This window comes from Pongo pygmaeus, chromosome 22, assembly GCF_028885625.2.
Source record: "Pongo pygmaeus isolate AG05252 chromosome 22, NHGRI_mPonPyg2-v2.0_pri, whole genome shotgun sequence".
Lineage (NCBI taxonomy): Eukaryota > Metazoa > Chordata > Mammalia > Primates > Hominidae > Pongo > Pongo pygmaeus.
The window spans coordinates 49,395,317-49,419,923 of record NC_072395.2 but is presented as its reverse complement, the minus strand read 5'-3'; the positions used below and the strand labels follow the sequence as shown (position 1 = coordinate 49,419,923).

Sequence of the window (24,607 nt, the reverse complement as noted above, 5' to 3'; positions counted from 1 at the left end):
CAAATGTATATTCCTGTCTGACACAGAGCCTGGCACAGAGAAGTTTCTCCATAAACATTTTTAAAATGAATGAATACGTGACTGAAAGCTCATTCTCGGCATCCCTTAAATTGGCGTGGGTTACAACAGAGACTTACCCAGCCATCATTCTGGAGTGGGGTCAGCGGATGCTGTCCAGCTCTGAATCCACATTTAGGGCCCTGCCCAGAGGAAGCTGCGCTGGCCAGGCATAGTTGAGAAGCAAGCTCTGTGTGTGGGTGTGCCGGGCAGGGGCGCGACTGGGACTCCTGCAGCCTTGACCTGGTGCTGGGGGTCAGGTGACTCGTACAGGGCTCCCTATGCCCTTATGTCTGCCCATTCCCAAGTTGGGGTGATCTCTGCAGAGTTAGGAAGACTTGGTACTGGCCAGATATCATACCTGCAGCAATCGGCCACTCCAACTGTGGAAAAAAATGGGTTTCAACTGTGGAAATGGGTTTCCACTCCAACTGTGGAAGAAAATGGGAGGTGACTTGAGGATGTGCTGCAGCATCCTGATTCTCATACATGGGCTTCTCTTACTGACTGCTGCTGGACGCTGGGCAGAGACTCCTTCTGAAATGCTGTCTCTTCTTTTTTTTTTTTTTTTTTTTTTCTCTTTTATTCCTTTGAGACGGAGTCTCGCTCTGTTGCCAGGCTGGAGTGCAGTGGCGCGATCTCGGCTCACTGCAACCTCCACCTTCCGGGTTCAAGCGATTCTCTTGCCTCAGCCTCCCTTGTAGCTGGGATTACAGATGTGTGCCACCACGCCCAGCTAATTTTTGTATTTTCAGTAGAGACGGAGTTTCACCATGTTGGCCAGGATGGTCTTGATCTCTTGACCTCGTGATCCGCTGTCTCTTCTTGCCACGCAGTTCTGCGACCCATCCTACAGAGAGTGTAGCAAAACTGTGTGATGGTGGTGATTGTTTTCCTCTTTCTTGCTAAGTTTTATGACTGTTCCTTGAAACCCATTAACATTGATCCCAACCATTTGAGTTGTTTGGGGGTACACTAGGGGTTCCAGAAAATGAGTTACCATCAGATTTCATCTATTTCTGGTTGATCTATAAGTGTTGGACTTTCATAGACCTCTACTCAACTGACTGAATATTTTCAAACAGGCAGCAAAGATCAAAGAATAGTACAATGAACACCTGTGGACCGTCTCCCTGGCTGTAAGCATTGTTGATATTTTGCCATACACAGTTTTCTCTCTCTCTCTCTCTACACACACACACACACACTTTGTTTTGATTTTTTCTTAACCATTTGAAAGTAAATTGTAGACTAAGTGTGGTGGCTCATGCCTGTAATCCCAGCACCTTGGGAGGCTGAAGCAGGCAGATCACTAGGTCAGGAGTTCGAGACCAGCCTGACCAACATAGTGAAAACCCGTCTCTACTAAAAATACAAAAATTAGTCAGGCGTGGAGGCACGCACCTGTAACCCCAGCTACTTGGGAGGCTGAGGCAGGGGAATTGCTTGAACCCAGGAAGTGGAGGTGGCAGTGAGCCGAGATCATGCCAATGCACTCCAGTCTGGGTGACAGAGCAAGACTCCGTCTCAAAAAAAAAAAAAAAAAAAAAAGAAAGAAAAGAAAAAAGAAGGTAAATTGTAAATGATCATGATACTTGACTATAAATATTTCATTAGATGTCTACCAAGGACATTCTCCTATGTATCTGCAACACCATTATCATACCTCACAATATTAATTTTAAAAAAAATTAACTCTAGCATCATCTACTATCCAGTTCATACTCATGTTTTCCCAATTGCATCCAAAATATCTTTTATAGCTTTTTTAAAAAAATAAAAATAAAGCAGGACCTAATCAAAGATCAGTATGTTCATCACTACATCTTTTTATTGATTTCAATCTAGAACAGTCTCCCAGACTTTTTGTTATGACTGACTTTCTGAAGGGCCTAGCTGAGTTGTCTTATAGACAACCCCACAGCCTGGATTTTTTTTTTCTCTGTCTCTCTGCAGATTTGTTTTTGTGTGGTTTTTTGTTTGTTTGTTTGTTTTTTTGTTTGTTTGTTTGAGATGGAGTTTTGCTCTTGTTGCTCAGGCTGGAGTGCAATGGCACCATCTCTGGCTCACTGCAACCTCCACCTCCTGGGTTCAAGCAATCCTCCTGCCTTAGCCTCACGAGTAGCTGGGATTACAGGCATGTGCCACCACACCCAGCTAATTTTGTATCTTTAATAGAGACGAGGTCTCTCCATGTTGGTCAGGGTGGTCTCAAACTCCCAACCTCAAGTGATCTGCCTTCCTCGGCCTCCTAAAGTGCTGGGATTACAGGTGTGAGCCACTGCGCCTGGCCCAGATATTTTTTAGTTGAGCAATGTTACAACCTTGTTGAAGGTAAGAAAGTGTGTCTCTGCCAATAGGCAATTTCCTCCAGATACGTTGCTATGCAGGTTTACTGACATCTTATCTACTCCTAAAAAGAATTTGAGGCAGTTTATAACAAAAGAGAAAGTCTGTTGAAAAAAAGAGAAAATATTTTCTTAACATGTAGAAGGATGGTGGGTGGGAGGAAGGAGGGGAATAGAGATGCTATAAACACATTAATGTCGTTTGTATAACTAAACACAAAATTTCACTCTCAGCTTTCTACTGTCAATGAAAAAATAGTTTAAAAATCACCTTTAGGAAATATATCTTTACTTGCACTAGAATTATGAAAATAATTTGTCCCATGGAGCCTTAGACAAATGATACCAACAAAATAATCAGCCGCCTCTTTCACAGCTCACAGGTAATGTTGGAACATTTTCATTGAGCTGCTTCTTTAATACACAAGGTCAAAGCCAAGAATGCAACATTGAAACAGAATGGAGTAAAGTCATTTTTAAAATGAGTTCAGTCGAGGTAACTTGATTTCTGCATCTAACACGAGGGAGAACTGGGCAAGCCCTGAGGATGGGGGTGCTGCCTGGCCCCTACTCTTGTCCTCAGTCCCCTACTGTCTCCATCGGCCTTCCCTGGGCAGGTCCTCAGGTACAGGCAGATGCCAGCTGGACCCCAGATGAGGAAACAGTGCAGGTTTCAGATGAGGAAACAGTGCAGGTGCAAGGCTGGACGTCAAGGATGAAGCTAAGCCTGAGTCAGGGGCTGTCCCAGATAGACAGCCCTTCATCCAACAACCTCCCCACAGAGCTGGGCTGCAGCTGAACTTGCATTTTATGATAATTGTTTTTCAGTCTGCTTAAGTGCTGAACAGCACAGCAGGGCTGCGTTTCTCCTCCCCTGGAGAACGTTTAGAGATGATGTTGCTGTGAGGATGGATTCCTGCACTTTCCGAGGGTGGGGGAGCGCCGTGTTGTCCTTTCATGCCAGTTTGCCTCCTGTCAGGCCCATGGGGTGGGTTTGCTCTAAGGTGTGCCCCTGGCTAACCCGAAGGGTTTCATATGGCCATTTGAACTGCAGAAAGTGCTGCCAAAACATACAAAATTCATGTGCTTTGAGAGAATAATTTTTCAGTTGCATGTGCGTGATGTTATAGAAATTTTGGCCATAGAGAAAAAATTCCCCATGATCTCACGACTCCTGAAATCAGCTAAGTCACCTGCTCAGAGCCACTGTCTGCGGACTTCCTTCTGCATTAAAGGAAATGCACCTGTTCCTCTCCTTTCTAGAATAAAACATGACTATACGTGTCATTTAGATGTGTATGTGTATGCATACCTATATATTTGTATTCCTTTGTGGTCTTTAAATGTATTTTTATAGTTATGATTGTAATTCACATACTATTTTGTACAGTACTTTTTCTCACTTAATTTTATAGCTCATGCTTTTTTCCATTACCATGTGGTCTTTACAAAGCATTTTTATTTGTATTTTATTTTTTATTTTTATTTATTTATGTATTTATTTTTGAGAGAGTCTCACTCTGTCACCTAGGCTGGAGTGCAGTGGTGCAATTTCAGCCCACCACAACCTCCACCTCCCAGGTTCAAGTGATTCTCGTGCCTCAGCCTCCCAAGTAGATGGGACTACAGGCACCCGCCACCATGCCCAGCTAATTTTTGTATTTTTAGTAGAGACGGTTTCACCATGTTGTCCAGGCTGGTCTCAAACTCCTGACCTCAGGTGATCCGCCCCCCTCAGCCTCCCAAAGGGCTGGGATTACAGGCATGAGCCACCACACCCAGCCCACAAAGCATTTTTAAAAACGGATAGATGATTTTCCATTGAATCAATGTGCTGTAATTTAACTCGTCCCATTTTTGGGGGAAGTCTATCGTTTCCACCTCTCCTTTTCATCCATTATCATTCACACTTCCCTAGCCGTAATTACACAATAAGACCAATGGCTTGCCACAACCCTTCGTGGCTTGTGATGGTTAGATTACGCTGGCCTCAGGGAGGGAGACGGTTGCATTTCCTCTTGGTATGGCTGGGAAAGATGCGACCCACTCAATATTTAAATATAAGGGACGGGGACACAGCCTCTTTACACAGCCTGAGACTGACACCTTGCCCAGGGGAATGAGCAAGAGCAGGATTGAACCCAGAGCTGGGTGGTATCGTGAAAATGGGACACTCAGGGTATCAGTGACAAATAATTTAGAGGCTGCTTGCACCTGGAGTAGAATGTCTGGCACATAAGGCCAGGTCTGCGCCTCGCTGAGGAGTCTGTGCGTCGTCTTGATGGGATGGTGCCATGGTGATTTTCAGCCAGCCTCTCCCTAATGCACGCTCACCCCACACACCAGGCACGTTGATATGGAAGAGTGACTTGAAGGATTATCAGGCATCGGCCACATGGAAGATATGATGGAGAGTTGTCCTAAAGCCATATGTTTTTATCATCCTGTACTTGTCAAAGAGCTTCGAAGTTCACGACCTTGCTCCGGCTCCCACAAGGGGTCATCCTGGGCTTCCATCATCCCTTTTTCCTGTCAACCGTGTGTTGCATGCAGATGCCACCCCCATGCCTTGCCGGAGACTCCCCTAAAAAGCTGGGATTATGTCTTTGAAATTATTAATTTTCATGAAGAGCATGAAAAAATTTTTTTGTAATCCCAGCTACTCGGGAGGCTGAGGCAGGAGAATCGCTTGAACCAGGGAGGCGGAGGTTGCAGTGAGCCGAGATCACGCCATTGCCCTCCAGCCTGGGCAACAAGAGGGAAACTCTGTCTCAAAAAGAAAAAAAAAAAATTTAAAGCCACTTCACTCCAGTGAACTAAGCTATTGCAATTTTTCTGTGTTCAGTTCTAGTCCTCAGCTGCACAGGCAGGTCAGATCTTACCAATTTATTTAAGTTTTATTTTAAGTTCAGGAGTACATGTGCAGGTCTGTTATAGGTAAACTTGTGCTGTGGAGGTTTATTGTATAGATTATTTTGTCACCCAGGTATTAAGCCTAGTACCCAGTAGTTATTTTCCTGATCCTCTCCCTCCTCCACCCTTCACCCCCAGGTAGGCCCCAGTGTGTGTGGTTCCCCTCTGTGTGTCCATGTGTTCTCATCATTTAGCTCCCACTTATAAGTGAGAACATGCAGTATTTGGTTTTCTCTTCCTGCATTAGTTTGCTAAAGATAATGGCCTCCAGCTCCACCCATGTTCCTGCAAAGGACATGATCTGGCTCTTTTTTATGGCTGCATAGTGTTCCAGGAGGTCTTACCAATTTATTACCATGGTGATGTTGCCACCCTGCGTTCTGTTTGCTCATTTTCTCTAATGTGCTCTCATCATCAATATTTTCCCACGTGGTACAATGTCTACGTAATCACCATTTTAACAGCTCTGTGCCCATCCAGGGAATGGGTGGGCCCTACTTTAAACTCTTGATGCTGGACACAGAAACTGAGTTCACAATTGTAAGCCGGAAGCATCTTCAGGCACATGGAGTATTTGGCCTACAGAAGACTTCAACAGATGGAGTTTAGTGGTTAACAGTTGGTCACACCAAATGTCACCAACCTGGCACCTAAGGGTGCACTGCGGGGAGCACCCTCCTGGCCATGTGGCCAGAGCAGCCCCTGCCCGTGTAGACCATCCAGCCACTCTCTGCCTGGCTGGACCCTGGCATTCCCAGGTCCTCTTCCCACACTTGTGGAGGGAAGGCATAGCCAGATGTGCAGCCCAGCCTGAGCTAAGCCCTGCTCCATTACCAACCGGCCCCACCGAATGTGTTTTCTGTGTAGTTCGTGGCTACGCTCTGGAATTTCAGACCACGCTGAATTTACTTGTTTTATGGCTAGGAATTTCAGGAGCAGCACCACAGATGTTAAACGCAGGAGCCTCTTGGTGCTAGTAAAATAAACCTTACTCAAACAGGGGTGTCGTGACTCAAAGGGTTAGATAGCCCGTGATACAGGATGTTGGTCACCAATACAGATGTTGTAAGTTGAGTCATTTGACAGCATAGTAACTTTATATGGCCAGAGAGCCAGCTGTGAATATTTAAAAGGATGGAGGGGGGTGCGGGGGAATGCCTTTTTATTTCTAGACAAATATATTTCTGATCATAACTTAAATACTTTTTTTTAGTCAAAATACTGATTTTTCTTTCTCCCCGCATTCTCGAAAGAGAAGCCTTTCCTATCCTTTTGGCGTTCAACCCCACCAAACTGGCTTCACATTAGAGACCCTGCAAGGCTTAAATTAGAATCTCACTTTTGAAACCTGTTGGAAGGACATTTTTTTTTAATTTTATTATTATTATACTTTAAGTTTTAGGGTACATGTGCACAACGTGCAGGTTTGTTACATATGTATACATGTGCCATGTTGGTGTGTTGCACCCATTAACTCGTCATTTGGCATCAGGTATACCTCCTAATGCTATCCCTCCCCCTCGCCCCACCCCACAACAGTTCCCGGTGTGTGATGTTCTCTGGAAGGACACTTTTTAAGGCTAGCATTCCGACCACATGGGTGAAAGTCTTTCTCCATTGTTGTCAAGTTACAGTATTTCCTGAGGGCTTGGGAAATCCCTGGTGCTGCGATGAGGAGGCTGAGGAGCCTGGTGATGGGCTCATGCCAAGGTCATGTGGTGGCTTCCGGGTGGAATTTAAGTCTCTTGACTCCCAGCCTAGTGCTCTTGCTAGCATGCCACACTCGGGAGTTGTTTGTCAGTGCGTACCCTCTTCGGAGGAAATACGTTCTGAGGTTGGTAAGATGAATTTTGTTGAAAAATAGCATCTTAACGTAGTTTTTCATAGTTATCTGGAAAACTTCAAGGCCACTATGACTTCTCCATGAATTATTTCACATACGTCTTCCTGCACCTATCAACAAAAAGACCATGAGAAACCCACAGTTCCCCATTTGTAAAACAGGGGAATTAAACTAGGCGAATCTAGATTTTCTGGGTCAGTATTTTGGCTTCTCCAGAATCCGCTTGACTTTGAAGTATCAAACCTAGATGTATTGGACATAACATAATAGCCTTAAGTGCCCTGTGTTATAATGAAAAGTAAATAGGTGATTTATTAGATTTTAAAACATATTTTAATTACATAGATAAAGCAGAATATATTTTCCTTAGTTAAAAAAAAAAACAGACAAAGACTGAAGTCCACTCTGACACTCCTGCCCCATTCCAATTCCCTCCTGTCCCACCCTAGAGGCTGTTATTGATTGAGGATATATAGAGGCCTTTTAAACATACATTTATAGGCCAGGCGCGGTGGCTCATGCCTGTAATCTTAGTACTCTGGGAGGCTGAGGCGGGTGGATCACCTGAGGTCAGGAGTTCGAGACCAGCCTGGCCAACAGGGTGAAACCCTGTCTGTACTAAAAATACAAAAATTTGGGCGTGGTGCTGCGTGCCTGTAATCCCAGCTACCTGGGAGGCTGGAACCCAGGAGGTGGAGGCTTCAGGAAGCCAAGATGGTGCCACTGCACTGCAGCTTGGGTGACAGAGAGAGACTCTGTCTCAAAAAAAAAAAAAAAAAAAAAAAAAAAAAAAAAAAACATTTATAGCAAATATATATATATATATATTTCCCTAAAATTTCTATAACATTATTAATTTTTTTTCAAGACAGAGTCTCACTCTGTCACCCAGGCTGGAGTGCAGTGGCGTGATCTCGGCTCACCGCAACCTCCACCTCCCAGGTTCAAAGTATTCTCCTGCCTCGCCCTCCTGAGTAGCTGGGATTACAGGTGCCACCACCTGTGGCTGATTTTTGCATTTTTAGTAGAGACAGGGTTTCACCATGTTGGCCAGGCTGGTCTCGAACTCCTGACCTCAAGTGATCTGCCCACCTGGGCTTCCCAAAGTGCTGGGATTATAGGTGTGAGCCACTTCACCTCGGTTAACATTATTTTAAATGTTGCTTTATTGAACATAATTTGTTTCCCAAACTTATTTTTTAACACAATCTGTTTGGCATCTCGTTGTTTCAGTCAACAGGCTGTCTTAGAGGCTTCTTTCTTTTTGGGGGGCTGTTTGACGATTTGCTCCTCATTTCCCATCTCCCTCCCAAACTCCCCCGGGTGCATCTGAAACACAACCTCCTCCCACTTTTTGAAATATCTCCCTTTTGCTACCTGTTTATTGTCCAAAGCCCTCTCTGCCCCTCTCCTTTGGTGGGAATCGGTCACTCCCTCCATGATCCCCTCGACCTATGCTTGTATCTGTTGTGGCTTGGGTTTCACTTACTGTCTTTGTTAACAAATGGCCTCTGCCCTTTGTTAGATTTATTAGGTTCCACATCTGCTTCATCTACCAGACTCTCTCTAGAAAGACAGAGGCCTCCTTTATGCCTATTGGTCCGCCCTGCACATAGCAGGTGCTCAGTAAAAGCTGGTTGACCTACCTGAGGTGGCGCATGTGAGCTGGTTTAAGGCAAGTGCTGCATGAAGGTGAGGCTAGAGAGAAGGCAGAGTCACTGCAGATCTGCATGTGGCCCGGATCTCTGTGCAGGGGGAGCTGCTCCCTCAGAGCCCACCCACCCCCCCACCCTGCCACCGTCCCCATCCCCGACACACTCTTTTCATTAGGGAGAATCCAGGCTGTGTCTTCATTTGCACAGCACAGTCTGTGGCTGAAATGAAATCTGAAAACCAGCTTCCCACAATGCTTCTACCCTTGTTAAAAATAAACCAACTCTATCTACAAGGGTTTGTTTTTTTAAAAAAATAAAGAAAATATCTACATCCCTCCCCGGCCTGCCTCGGAACTGAAATCCGATGCAAAGACTTAATCTTTAACTGAAAGGCAGGGTGAAGCATAAGCAAATCATGGAAACACTCCTTTCTAATCATTCTATCAAAGTCCATCCCACAGCAGGTGCCCGCTCAGGTGTCTGTTATTCGGGGTCGATGAGAAGGATTGGAGGCTGGAGGCAGGAGTGCTAGCTCCGATATTAGCATAATATAAAAACTACACAGCACTATGTTGTTCTGCATAAAACAGTTGCTTTCATGACATCTATTTTATATGTCGGGTAACAATGAATTTTTAGACTAACAAATAAATATAAATAGGGAATAAGGAAAAGATTATGAGACAACGTCCATAGCTCATACTTCATATGTCAGAGAATGGTAAGTTTTTAGACTTACAAATCCAAATAAGGATTAAGGGAAATTGTTACAGAAAAATTTCCACAGTGGTTCACTCCTTGGATCCTCAAGCCAGTTACTAAGGAAGAGACTGATTCAAAGGACACATATTAATCTATGGGTTTTTTGGCCAGGTGTGGGTGGCTCACGCCTATAATCCCAGCACTTTGGGAGGCCTGGCAGATCACTTGAGGTCAGAAGTTCGAGGCCAGCCTGGTGAAACCCTGTCTTTACTAAAATACAAAAATTAGCTGTGCGTAGTGGTGGATGCCTGTAATCCCAGCTACTCAAGAGGCTGAGGCAGAAGAATCGCTTGAATCCGGGAGGTGGAGGTTGCAATGAGTCAAGATGGTGCCACTGCACTCTAGCCTGGGCGACAGACCAAGACTCCCTCTCAAAAAAAAAGACGTTTTTTTTTTTTTACCTGCATAGGAGGTGGGTATGAAAGGACTAAACAAAACAAGTTACGTACTCTGTGTGCTAAAAACTACCATTAGATATAAGTAGAGATCGGGGAAAGCATTTTTAGATTAAGAAAGCCGTTTGTACCAAAAGATACATCCTTTCAAACATGATTAACATGTCTTGCCTGTAGTTTTCTGCTCAAATTATTTGTAATTCTAGTGAGGAGGAAGTGTTTCTTTCTAGCCAAAACAGCCGTCTGGATGAATACCAATGAGTGCATAAAAGCTTGAGTTACTAAGGGGGGTAATCTTCTGGGCAGGTGACCTCCTTGCTTGGAGTTCTGCTCCTGAATGCTGTCAGCCACAGCCGAGCTCGCGTCCTCCTCAGGCTTGGTGGAGGGCCAGGCAGGGTTGCAGCTCACACTACAGCAGATGCTGCCTGTGGTGGAGAAGGGGGAGAGGAGGAGTGAGGAAACTGTTTCCAGAACCTTCCACCACTTGTAGAATTTTCTGCAGCTTCGAGAACCTTCTGGTGCCTCCAACAAGCAGATTCTTTCACTGAGGAAAAGTAACTTGCCAGCAGCCAGCCTGCGGCCCAGGGTGCATCACTGTCTGGAGGAGAGGGACAGAAGCCCCTTGCATGGACTGAAGACTCGGGGACCCACATACCCCAACATCTGTGGACCAGGGAAGGGACCCTAACCCAGTTCCTTATTGCTGCCTTCCTGTGAGGACAGAGTGGGCAGAGACCTGCAGCCTGGTAGGAAGAGCAGAAACTGGGAAATAACAGGGCTGACTTCTCTCTGAGAAGGGAAAAAATGGAACATTCCAGAAAGAAGCGTTTCCTAACACTTGGCTTCCCCAGTGAACAGAGGTGAACAGCTTGGAATCAGATCTGTGGGTTCGAATCCTGCTGTGGCTGTAGGACGTGGACTGTCTCACTTTCCACATCTGGAAGATGATGATAATACTCCTGGCCTCTCAGAACAGCGGTGACAATAAATGGCTTAAAGCATGGAATACCCTTACCACACTGCCTGGCACATGTTAAGGGCTGAATAAATGTTAGTGATAATTATTCATACCTTATTAATAATATTTTCATTTTTACTTACTCATCTTTAACAGTAATTAAAGAGTGACCAGCTAAAAGAATTTGCTGGAATCAAACAGAGAAGTTGAAAAACAAGGATGATCTGAGAGTAACCGACAGCTTTGTACCAAATATTGAAGAGAAATTACTAAGATTTTTAAAAGTAAAAATTTGACAATGACTTTGAATGAGAATTAATCATTTGAGTCTGTTCAGGAGATAAAATTGGATTTTTTGAAAACTAATACTTGTGTCCTCGCCTCAGCATCAAAATGGGTGCTTTTGGGAAGAGACATCTAGGGACTTGACCAAAACCAGGATTCTTCCTAAAAGCCAGAGCTTAAATGTTTTAAACAACCAAAATAAGTTTCTTCGCCCCGAGATACAGAAGAACAAGCAACGAGAAAAAAAAAAGAAAGAAATTAAGACATTAGATTTCAATGTCCTAGTGAATGCCTTACCAATAACGATTCCCTTTTCCTGCCACATACTGGTGACCTGTTGTTTCTCCTATTTTCTCCCTGGAGAGCTGAGAAATTATTGCACCATTTACCTTTAGTGCAGGTACAACAAGGATATGGCCACATATTACCCCAAATGAGGGATTCGTGTCACATTATTTTCCATTGGTGAGTAATTGACGGGAAATGGGAAATGTCACTTCAAGGCGGGCTGGCCATCTGGTGGAAGCCTCTCCATGAACACAGCAGCTGATCTACATGGAAATATTAAAGCAACAAAGTCTGAAGCTGTTTTGCTTCTCCAGGGAACTTCAGTTCATGCCTGGAAGGAAGGCAATAAAGTCCAATTATTCCGGACGCAGCTACACAAGGCATTTGAAAATTATCTCATGGAGGGTAGCGCTAAGCTAAGTATTTTTTAAAATAGCCATCAGTCACTCCCGGTAACAGAATCAAACAAACCAATCTATCTCTAAGGAACTCCTCATTAATCAAAAGATGGTGGTGAGATGTTGGCAATTTTTCATTATTCTACATGTAATATTTTAAATCTGACATGCTGACAGGGTGGTCTGAACATGTGAAATTATCACGTCCAAGAGGAGGAACAGTTGAGCTTCATAGGGTTGGACCATTCACGTGTTACCTATTTATTGTGAATCTTCAAGTTTGCCCTTTTAAGGTGTTTGCTTTCTTCTTATTTGGGGGGCATGATCTCTGTAGTTGAAAATGACAATAATAAAAGGCTCTTACTACTGAGCATGGCCAAAACTTTGGGGAACTCAGTGCTTTGATGGTCCTCAGAGCCGAGATTTTGCCATTCAACATCCCCGTCTCGGGAGGTGGGCCTATCAGGCCCACCATACAGAAGTACATTTGTGTTAATGAGATTTCTCACAACCACACCTAGCAGCTGCCTTCAGTAATGAGATGGACTGAGCTATTTAGCAGGTATGGAAAAGCCTGGAGGGAAGATTAATGATAATTAAATAAGGGTGAGATTTGTCTCAGGTATTGCTGGGCCTACCTCAGGAGTGTGAAGTGCCCGTGGTTGCCTGGTGGGATTTAAAGTTTATTTGAATGAACACTCCATTTTTAAAAATTGCTGAAGTCCTTCATCTGTTTTTGCTTTCTCTACTCCATTGAAAACACAAACATCCCAGCAGGTTCTACTGGACTTTCCAATCTCTTGAGTCAATAAGATTCATGGTCTTTTCCAGGACCCCACTTTGCCAGGAGGAAGCAGCTGGTTGAACAGTATTTAAAAAGAGATTTGAAGATTGAGGAGCAGACGTTCCGAGTTCTGGTCCAGTCCTGGTAGCCATGCACCCTTGAGCAAGTCAGTTCCATCTTCCTGAGGCTCCACTTCAGCATCTGTAGGATGTGAGTGTCGAGCGCTAGATCTATGACTGGTGGGCCAAACCTGCCCTGATGCCTGTTTTTGCAAATAAAGTTTTATTGGAACACAGCCATGCCCATTTCACTTATGTATTGTCTATGGCTGCTTTGGGACTACAACAGCAGAGTTGAGCAGGTGCAACAGAGACACTGTGGCCGGCAACACCGAAAATATTTACTGTCTGACCCTTTCCAGGAAAAGTTTTGCAGCCTCTGGACTAAATGATCTTCAGCTAGACTCCTTGTGGATTCCAATCCACGGTTCTGAGATAAGGAAAGAGCATGGGGCTCTGTAGGAACCTGGGTGAAGGGATATCTCTGAGGTGGAGAAAGTCAGAGCGCAGAGGCTGGACCCGCCAACAGAAACACTCTCATACCCTCATCGTGCCACTTCCCTCTGGTCCAGGGGTCAGGCTTTTTGTGGGCAGGGACCATACATTCCAAGCAATCCTCCCGCTCAGCCTTTCAAGTCTTTAAAACCCAGCTCCAGTTTTAAAGACTCCATGTAACCAGTTGGCAGCAGACAGTTGATGATACCAAGGCTCCTTGGTACCATTCCTGCTGAGAGGGCAGCTGTATCACTGGAGGAGTCAGAGTGTGGTTGGTGGTGCCTCGTGGTCAATGGCAGAGCCTTGGCTTCACCATGAGGGCATCTGCCCAGCACACCACACATGCGGCTGCCACACCCATCACCCGCCCTTTCCGTCCTGCTGTTCACCAGCTTGCAAGTCACCATTCACACCTCTGCCAGGTTTCCAAAAGTTCCTCTCTCTGGCTTCCTTTTGACCTCATGCCGGCTCTTCTGTCATCATATTTGGTGTCCCCTGTTGTGGCTGAGGGGCTCCTTGCCATCCTCCAACCCCTGTCATCATCCCCTCTCTGACCAGTGCCCTATTACCCTGGCCTCAGAACCTTCTTTCTCCTCGCTGCCAGCTTCAATTCTTTATTTCTTTTTTCTTTTTTTTTTTTTTATTTAGCTTTGACTTGAAACTCACCTTCCTTCCTCTTCATCCTTCAAGACTCAGCATGGCGTTCACCTTCTCCTTGAAGCTCACTGATCCCTCCTGCCCCAGAGTCCCCTAGCGCGTGTCATCAGCCTGATACCCCCTCATTCTCTGCGCTTGTGTTGGGCTGCACACGAGACCATGCATTCTTGATGTCAGGGTGTCCGTCTTATCCTTCTCTCGAGGTCACAGGGCTGGGCTGGGTAGGACATCAGTGTCTGGCTGCTTGTTGAGTGGTTTGGCCATGCTTGCTGAGGTGGGCCTTGGTGTCCACTCTCCGTGAGGGAGCCCTGACTGGCACATTCCACAGAGCACCTGGGGTGGGTGTCGGAGCAGTGCCAATGGGAAGCAGGTGATAGAGAAGGCTCTTGAGGGCCCAGAACTCCAAGGGCAGTCAAGGTGGCCCAGCAGCCAAGGGTGGGTGGAAGGGGAAAGTACCTGGCACCCATGCCTTGCATCCATAACATGGGCTAGAAGGAGCTGAGAAAAGATGGCACCCTGGGCTCTGATGTCACCTGGGTGCAGGGCCCCAGTCCCTCCGTGAGTCACAGCCCGGCAGAGCTCACCAGGCAGGACACCTCCACATGGGTCCAGTTTCCCATCCTCACAAGTGCCCACCAGCCCTGCTGGAAAGTGGCCAGTGGCTGTCTCTGAATGTGACATTGGAATATCAGGTGGCAGCACTTGCTCTACTGGGCCCAGGTCCAGCAGGCTGTAGGTATACAATCCTGCCTGTCACGTGGCAGCCACACTCCCCATCCCCCTCATTTCTGCGCCCACAGCACGGTCACATGGAGCTCAAGGTTGGTATCTGCCTCACTTGATATCATGACTTTAGGTTTTAGAATTTTCTGTCAGTGGCATAGGGTCAGTATCTATCTCATTTCTCGCCGTAACTGAGTTCCCCATTCCCTCGTGCAGGTTAAAGTCTGAGGCAGGCCAGGCACAGTGGCTCATGCCTGTTATCCATGCACTTTTGGAGGCCAAGACAGGAGGATCTCTTGAGCCCTGGAGTTTGTGATCAGCCTGGGTGACATAGGGAGACCCTGTCTCTTTAAAAAATTAAAATAAATGAGCCAGGCATGGTGGCACACACCTGTGACCCCAGCTACTTGGGAGGCTGAGCAGGAGGCTCGCTGGAGTTGGGGAGGTCAAGGCTCTGCAGTGAGTTGTGATCATGCCACTGCACTCCAGCCTGGGCGACAGAGCAAGTGAGACCCCATCTCAATTTAAAAAAAAAAAATCTTAGCCAGATGCATTTTCCCTGCAGCTCACACTGCTGATGGGGATGGATCTAAAAAAAATTTCCTTGTACTTGGAGAGAGCAGTCAGGTCCTGCTGTTGAGGTCACCTGTGTCCCCCATTCAGTGTTTGGAACTGGCATTCAGGGTGGTAACAGTGCTGCTTCGTGTCCCTCAGGTCACACTTCAGGGGCCGGCAGGGCTGGAGCATCTCGGAGCGGGCAGTAAGGGCAGTCCCTTCCCACCTGTCATTAGGGATGGTGCCGAATCCACTTTCTTTCTTCCTTTTTTTTTTTTTTTTTTTTTTTTGAGATGGAGTCTCACTCTGTCACCCAGGCTGGAGTGCAGTGGCACAGTCTCAGCTCACTGCAACCTCCACCTCCCGGGTCCAAGCGATTCTTCTGTCTCAGCCTCCTGAGTAGCTGGGGTTACAGGTGCGTACCACCACACACGGCTAATTTTTTGTATTTTTAGTAGGGATGGGGTTTTGCCATGTTGACCAGGTTGGTCTCAAACTCCTGGTTTCAAATGGTCCACCCACCTTGGCCTCCCAAAGTGCTGGGATTACAGGCATGAGCCACTGCACCTGGCCTAATCCACTTTCTACCTAACCTGGGAAACTTCCTAGATTGCTTTCACTGAAAAGAAAGTTTAAGTCCAGAGTGCAGTCTCTTGTTGGCAAAAGTTTGGGGGAACACAGATCATCTAATCATGTAGCTTAAGAGTGTTTCTTTCATCACACATATACACCCTATTTATGTGTATTCAGATGGCAGTTTCAAGAGGAGATGGATCAGTCCTTTCTAAAACCTGGGACAGCCAGAGCACAGGTGCATGAAACCAGCCTGTTATTTGAAGCCATCTGTGTGCTCTGCACAAAGGCAATCGGAAGAAATGTAGCCCTCAAGTCTGGGACTCCTGGGTGCAGACAATCAAGCTTGCTCCCTGACACTGGGAGGGTCAGGAAGGGTCCAGCCAGGACAGTGAGTATCCCTGGGGAGGTGGGGAGGGGTGGTCACTGCCAAGTGCCTGGTTGGTCTTGGGTTCAGCCTCCACAGTGACATGAAGGTCTGCCTGCCTCCGTGTGGGCCACCTCTTCTCCCCTTTCCCCTGAACAAATTCCTCTGCTCCCAGAAAATACCATGGCTACAGTGAACACTGGATCTTGGCTGGCCGATGGCAGGGCATTGAAGATAAGGGTCCTCCCTGCCCATGACTTAGTCACTGAGACCCAGTGGATAATTAAAATGGAATGGGAAGAAGTCATCTTGGGGTAAAATCTACACTCCTCTCAAACTTACCTTGAGCACAAAAAGCCAAAGTTTGGAAAAGAGAGGAATGGCAATACTTGCCCTTGAATTCGAAATTGTGCTTTGTAATTTATGTGTTGGGCTCCAGGGACAGCCGCATCTTCTTGCGCTGTTCTCCGGTTACCTCCCCCGCGCATCTGCATCCTGTTCTCTGGAAGGCGCCGTATATCACAGGGTCCTCCAAACGCAGTGGGTTGTGTGGGGTTCATGAAATCCAGGGCGGCTGAACAGGCCCCAAAAGGGGATAGAGGGGAGGGAATTCCTGGCTGCTGGGCACTCAGGCTTTGCCCGGCTTTGGGCAGGATTGTGTGCAAACCCCCAGCGCATCCTGGGGAATGCTCAGTGTCTCCCAAAGTTAATAAGCAAGGACAAGGAAGAACATTTGCGCCAAGTCAGGACACACAATTTGGACTTGAGTCACTCCCCTGTGGTTCTTATTTGCTTTATTTCAAAACAGGCTCTGAGCCCACGGGGGTAATAATATGCATTTTCACATGAAGTGGGGCCTGGATTTGGGGAAAGTAAGGCTGGAGTGCTGCGTGTGGGGTGTGGCTGCCTTGATTATATTGGACGTGAAAAGAAGATGGGTTTGATAATAAGCACAGGGGCCAGGGAGCCGGCTATGATCTCAGTTTGGGAATCAGTTTGATTCATAAAGAGGAGTCCAAGATTTTTGCTTGGAGTTGCAGACCTTTATTTTTAAAGTTAAGGCACAAAAAACTTCATGTAATAACTTGATAGGGAATTTTTTAGCTGACATGTTGCCGCTGATAGAAAATTCTAAAACCGAAGGTCATGATATCAGCCTCTGGCCTTCTTGTATAAAACACTAGATATTTTCCAATGTGATTTTCATTTGGGGAATTATGACAATGCTGCCATTTTCCTTGAGAGTGAAGGGACAGGGAACAGGAAGGATAGATGCATTCCTGAGTCCTCTTTCTATTGCCAACCTCCGCCCCCATCAGCTGACACAGGGACCCCAGGCCAATGTTATCTCTGCATCAGGTGGTACCATTTGCCTTCTCCAGTCTGTGTCCCGGCCCCTACTCCCAGCAGTGACCACCAGCTTGGGGCCCCATTCTGTCATTCCCAAGACAGACATCGGCCCACACAGATGGACCTCCAATGTGTGGAATATTATTTCCTTGGCAAAACAATCCCAAACCCTCTACAGGACTCAATTTCAGGATTTTCCTGGAATGTTGTGAAAATATGTGTTTTTGCCATGGGAACATTCAGAAGTACAGGTTTGGATGGCTCCAGTTACAACATGGTATGTCTGAAGCTATATTTCTTAACTCAATGGCTATTCAGCAAGCCACCAACTCTCCTCTCCTGTGTACCAGTGAGCCCAGGAGAGGAGGGAAGCTGTCTTTATAAAATGTCCCCATTCATGCCCTAGCTTTACTCTCTGTCCATTGCCACTCCTCTCCAAGTTACCAGAAGGGGCCACATGCTTTCCTCATGCTTCCCTTGGGGCAGTCCACTGGCCACTTCAATGGGTCCCTCGGACCCTGCCAGGAGCCGGTTGGACAGCCTGGTGATTTAGGAAGAGGCTGATCTTTACAGAATGACCTCTACTTCCAGATATATTGTGGTCAGAGCCAAATTTTTAAATCTTTGATACTCAACGCCTATCCAAAAAATAAGTGATTTTTTTTTTCTTTCTTTCTGAAATGACAGCTTTTCAAGAAAGTCTGGCTTTTCCCGAAGTCACTGCCATTTTGGGCTGTCTGCTCTGCACAGCTTGCAAATTGAAGCAAGCAGTTGCTTGGGCTGCAGCACGTTATCTTAGACCAGGTCCCCATGGGGGTCATTCTGCAGATCAGTGAGCCCAGTCCATGGGGAATGTTGAAGGGAGTTAGTGTTTTCATTATCTGCCCAGGTGCTGTAGTCGAGCCGGACTGGCCTTCGAGGGAGATGATCTTTTGCTTGGGGCCATTGTGGCTCCTGGTGGATTGTTTAGAAGTATGGAGTCTCCATCTGTTGTGCCTTGAATTGTGTCCCCTCAAAGGATCTATTCAAGTCATAACCCTTATGTGTAAATGTGAGCTTCTGTATTAGTCCATTTTCACGCTGCTGATAAAGACATGCCCAAGACTGGGTAATTTATAAAGAAAAAGAGGTTTAATGGACTCACAGTTCCACATGGCTGGGAGGCCTCACAATCATAGCAGAAGGTGAAAGGCACATCTTCCATGGCGGCAGGCAAGAGAGAGAATGAGAACCAAGTGAAAGGGGTTTCCCCTTATAAAACCATCAGATCTTTTGAGACTTATTTATTTATTTATTTATTATTTTTTTTTTTTTTTAATTTCTGAAGTATTTATTGATCATTCTTGGGTGTTTCTCGGAGAGGGGGATATGGCAGGGTCATAGGATAATAGCGGAGAGAAGGTCAGGAGATAAACACATGAACAAAGGTCTCTGGTTTTCCTAGGCAGAGGACCCTGTGGCCTTCTGCAGTGTTTGTGCCCCTGAGTACTTGAGATTAGGGAGTGGTGATGACTCTTAAAGAACATGCTGCCTTCAAGCATCTGTTTAACAAAGCACATCTTGCACCACCCTTAATCCATTCAACCCTGAGTTGACACAGCACATGTTTCAGAAAGCAGGGGGCTGGGGGAAAGGCCATAGATCAACAGCATCCCAAGGCAGAAGAATTTCTCCTAGTCAGAACAAAATGGAGTCTCCTATGCCCACCCCTTTCTACACAGACACAGCAACAATCTGATCTCTCCTTCCTTTCCCCACACTTCCTCCCCTTCTCTTCAACAAAACCGCCATCGTCCTCATGGCCCGCTCCCGATGGTCGCTGTCTCTTCGGAGCTGTTGGGTACACCTCCCAGACAGGGCAGCCGGGCAGAGGCACTCCTCACCTCCCAGACAGGGCGGCTGGGCAGAGGCGCCCCTCGCTTCCCAGACGGGGCCGCCCGGGCAGAGGCGCTCCTCTCCTCCCAGACGGGGCGGCCGGGCAGAGGCGCTCCTCACTTCCCCGACGGGGCCGCCCGGGCAGAGGCGCTCCTCGCTTCCCAGACGGGGCCGCCCGGGCAGAGGCGCTCCTCAGTTCCTCCCAGACCGGGTGGCAGCCGGGCAGAGGCGCTCCTCACCTCCCAGACGGGGCGGCCGGGCAGAGGCGCTCCTCACTTCCCCGACGGGGCGGCCGAGCAGAGGCGCTCCTCACTTCCCAGAGGGGGCGGCCGGGCAGAGGCGCTCCTCACTTCCCAGAGGGGGCGGCCGGGCAGAGGCGCTCCTCACTTCCCAGACGGGGCGGCCGGGCAGAGACGCTCCTCACTTCCTCCCAGATGGGGTGGCGGCCAGGCAGAGGCGCTCCTCACCTCCCAGACAGGGCGGCCGGGCAGAGGCGCTCCTCACTTCCCAGACTGGGCGGCCGGGCAGAGGCGCTCCTCACCTCCTAGACGGGGCGACCAGGCAGAGGCGCTCCTCACTTCCCAGACGGTGTGGCGGCCGGGCAGAGGTGCTCCTCCCTTCCCAGATGGGGCAGCCAGGCAGAGGCGCTCCTCACTTCCCAGACGGTGTGGCGGCCGGGCAGAGGTGCTCCTCCCTTCCCAGATGGGGCAGCCAGGCAGAGGCGCTCCTCACTTCCTCCCAGACGGGGTGGCGGCCAGGCAGAGGCGCTCCTCACTTCCCAGAGGGGGCGGCCGGGCAGAGGTGCTCCTCACTTCCTCCCAGACGGGGTGGCAGCCGGGCAGAGGCACTCCTCACCTCCCAGACGGGGCGGCCGGGCAGAGGTGCTCCTCATCTCCCAGACGGAGTGGCCAGGCAGAGGCGCTCCTCATCTCCCAGAGTGGGCGGCCGGGCAGAGGTGCTCCTCACTTCCTCCCAGACGGGGTGGCGGCCAGGCAGAGGCGCTCCTCACCTCCCAGACGGGGCGGCCGGGCAGAGGCACTCCTCACCTCCCAGAGTGGGCGGCCGGGCAGAGGCGCTCCTCACTTCCCAGAGTGGGCGGCCGGGCAGAGGCGCTCCTCACTTCCCAGAGTGGGCGGCCGGGCAGAGGCGCTCCTCACTTCCCATAGGGGGTGGCAGCCGGGCAGAGGCGCTCCTCACTTCCCAGATGGGGCAGCTGGGCAGAGGTGCTCCTCACTTCCTCCCAGACGGGGTGGCGGCCAGGCAGAGGCGCTCCTCACTTCCTCCCAGACGGGGTGGCGGCCAGGCAGAGGCGCTCCTCACCTCCCAGACGGGGCGGCCGGGCAGAGGCGCTCCTCACCTCCCAGAGTGGGCGGCCGGGCAGAGGCGCTCCTCACTTCCCATAGGGGGTGGCAGCCGGGCAGAGGCGCTCCTCACTTCCCAGATGGGGCAGCTGGGCAGAGGTGCTCCTCACTTCCTCCCAGACGGGGTGGCGGCCAGGCAGAGGCGCTCCTCACCTCCCAGATGGGGCGGCCGGGCAGAGGCACTCCTCACCTCCCAGAGTGGGCGGCCGGGCAGAGGCGCTCCTCACTTCCCAGAGTGGGCGGCCGGGCAGAGGCGCTCCTCACTTCCCAGAGTGGGCGGCCGGGCAGAGGCGCTCCTCACTTCCCATAGCGGGTGGCAGCCGGGCAGAGGCGCTCCTCACTTCCCAGATGGGGCAGCTGGGCAGAGGTGCTCCTCACTTCCTCCCAGACGGGGTGGCGGCCAGGCAGAGGCGCTCCTCACTTCCTCCCAGACGGGGTGGCGGCCAGGCAGAGGCGCTCCTCACCTCCCAGACGGGGCGGCCGGGCAGAGGCGCTCCTCACCTCCCAGAGTGGGCGGCCGGGCAGAGGCGCTCCTCACTTCCCAGAGTGGGCGGCCGGGCAGAGGCGCTCCTCACTTCCCAGAGTGGGCGGCCGGGCAGAGGCGCTCCTCCCTTCCCATAGGGGGTGGCAGCCGGGCAGAGGCGCTCCTCACTTCCCAGATGGGGCAGCTGGGCAGAGGTGCTCCTCACTTCCTCCCAGACGGGGTGGCGGCCAGGCAGAGGCGCTCCTCACTTCCTCCCAGACGGGGTGGCGGCCAGGCAGAGGCGCTCCTCACCTCCCAGATGGGGCGGCCGGGCAGAGGCACTCCTCACCTCCCAGAGTGGGCGGCCGGGCAGAGGCGCTCCTCACTTCCCAGAGTGGGCGGCCGGGCAGAGGCGCTCCTCACTTCCCAGAGTGGGCGGCCGGGCAGAGGCGCTCCTCACTTCCCATAGGGGGTGGCAGCCGGGCAGAGGCGCTCCTCACTTCCCAGATGGGGCAGCTGGGCAGAGGTGCTCCTCACTTCCTCCCAGACGGGGTGGCGGCCAGGCAGAGGCGCTCCTCACCTCCCAGACGGGGCGGCCGGGCAGAGGCACTCCTCACCTCCCAGACGGGGCGGCTGGGCAGAGGCGCTCCTCACCTCCCAGAAGGGGCGGCTGGGCAGAGGCGCTCCTCACCTCCCAGACGGGGCGGCTGGGCAGAGGCGCTCCTCACCTCCCAGACGGGGCGGCTGGGCAGAGGCGCTCCTCACCTCCCAGACGGGGCGGCTGGGCAGAGGCGCTCCTCACCTCCCAGAAGGGGCGGCTGGGCAGAGGCGCTCCTCACTTCCCATATGGGGTGGCAGCCGGGCAGAGGCGCTCCTCACCTCCCAGACGGGGTGGCGGCCAGGCAGAGGCGCTCCTCACTTCCTCCCAGACGGGGTGGCGGCCAGGCAGAGGCGCTCCTCACCTCCCAGACGGGGCGGCCGGGCAGAGGCGCTCCTCACCTCCCAGAGTGGGCGGCCGGGCAGAGGCGCTCCTCACTTCCCAGAGTGAGCGGCCGGGCAGAGGTGCTCCTCACTTCCCAGAGTGGGCGGCCGGGCAGAGGCGCTCCTCACTTCCCATAGGGGGTGGCAGCCGGGCAGAGGCGCTCCTCACTTCCCAGATGGGGCAGCTGGGCAGAGGTGCTCCTCACTTCCTCCCAGACGGGGTGGCGGCCAGGCAGAGGCGCTCCTCACTTCCTCCCAGACGGGGTGGCGGCCAGGCAGAGGCGCTCCTCACCTCCCAGATGGGGCGGCCGGGCAGAGGCACTCCTCACCTCCCAGAGTGGGCGGCCGGGCAGAGGCGCTCCTCACTTCCCAGAGTGGGCGGCCGGGCAGAGGCGCTCCTCACTTCCCAGAGTGGGCGGCCGGGCAGAGGCGCTCCTCACTTCCCATAGCGGGTGGCAGCCGGGCAGAGGCGCTCCTCACTTCCCAGATGGGGCAGCTGGGCAGAGGTGCTCCTCACTTCCTCCCAGACGGGGTGGCGGCCAGGCAGAGGCGCTCCTCACTTCCTCCCAGACGGGGTGGCGGCCAGGCAGAGGCGCTCCTCACCTCCCAGACGGGGCGGCCGGGCAGAGGCGCTCCTCACCTCCCAGAGTGGGCGGCCGGGCAGAGGCGCTCCTCACTTCCCAGAGTGGGCGGCCGGGCAGAGGCGCTCCTCACTTCCCAGAGTGGGCGGCCGGGCAGAGGCGCTCCTCACTTCCCATAGGGGGTGGCAGCCGGGCAGAGGCGCTCCTCACTTCCCAGATGGGGCAGCTGGGCAGAGGTGCTCCTCACTTCCTCCCAGACGGGGTGGCGGCCAGGCAGAGGCGCTCCTCACTTCCTCCCAGACGGGGTGGCGGCCAGGCAGAGGCGCTCCTCACCTCCCAGATGGGGCGGCCGGGCAGAGGCACTCCTCACCTCCCAGAGTGGGCGGCCGGGCAGAGGCGCTCCTCACTTCCCAGAGTGGGCGGCCGGGCAGAGGCGCTCCTCACTTCCCAGAGTGGGCGGCCGGGCAGAGGCGCTCCTCACTTCCCATAGGGGGTGGCAGCCGGGCAGAGGCGCTCCTCACTTCCCAGATGGGGCAGCTGGGCAGAGGTGCTCCTCACTTCCTCCCAGACGGGGTGGCGGCCAGGCAGAGGCGCTCCTCACCTCCCAGACGGGGCGGCCGGGCAGAGGCACTCCTCACCTCCCAGACGGGGCGGCTGGGCAGAGGCGCTCCTCACCTCCCAGAAGGGGCGGCTGGGCAGAGGCGCTCCTCACCTCCCAGACGGGGCGGCTGGGCAGAGGCGCTCCTCACCTCCCAGACGGGGCGGCTGGGCAGAGGCGCTCCTCACCTCCCAGACGGGGCGGCTGGGCAGAGGCGCTCCTCACCTCCCAGAAGGGGCGGCTGGGCAGAGGCGCTCCTCACTTCCCATATGGGGTGGCAGCCGGGCAGAGGCGCTCCTCACCTCCCAGACGGGGTGGCGGCCAGGCAGAGGCGCTCCTCACTTCCCAGATAGGGCAACAGGGCAGAGGCGCTCCTCACTTCCTCCCAGACGGGGCGGCCGGGCAGAGGTGCTCCTCATCTCCCAGACGGGGCAGCCGGGCAGAGGCGCTCCTCACTTCCTCCCAGACGGGGTGGCAGCCGGGCAGAGGCGCTCCTCACATCCCAGATGATGGGCGGCCGGGCAGAGGCGCTCCTCACTTCCCAGATAGGGCGGCCGGGCAGAGGGGCTCCTCACATCCCAGACGATGGGCGGCCAGGCAGAGACGCTCCTCACTTCCTAGACGGGGTGGCGGTGGGGCAGAGGCTGTAATCTTAGCACTTTAAGAGGCCAAGGCAGGAGGCTGGTAGGTGGAGGTTGCAGAGAGCCGAGATCACACCACTGCACTCCAGCCTGAGCACCATTGAGCATTGAGTTAGCGAGACTCCGTCTGCAATCCCAGCACCTCGGGAGGCCGAGGCAGGCAGATCACTCGAGGCCAGGAGCTGGAGACCAGCCCGGTCAACACGGCGAAACCCCGTCTCCACCAAAAATACAAAAACCATTCAGGCGTGGCGGCGCGCGCCTGCAATCCCAGGCACTCGGCAGGCCAAGGCAGGAGAGTCACAGGAGCCCGAGGCAGGGAGGTTGCAGCAAGCCGAGATCCCGGCAGTACAGTCCAGCTTCGGCAACAGAGGGAGACCGAAAAAAGAAGGAGAGGGAGACTGAAAAAAGAGGGGAGAGGGAGAGGGAGAGGGAGAGGGAGAGGGAGAGGGAGAGGGAGAGGGAGAGGGAGAGGGAGAGCGAGACTTATTTACTACCACGAGAACAGTATGAGGGAAACCACCCCCATGATTCAATTATCTCCCACTGAGTCCCTCCCACAACACATGGGAATTATGGGAGCTACAATTCAAGATGAGATTTGGGTGGGGACACAGGCAAACCATATCACCTTCCTTGAGA

The 24,607-nt window shown here is 51.4% G+C and overlaps 1 protein-coding gene across 1 annotated transcript in view; it reads left to right on the top strand.

The window, feature by feature from the left end:
- The window catches only part of CLDN14 (claudin 14), an 87,386-nt gene that overhangs the window by 3,813 nt on the left and 58,966 nt on the right, over window positions 1-24,607 (top strand). The gene's annotated exons all lie outside the window — the stretch shown is intronic.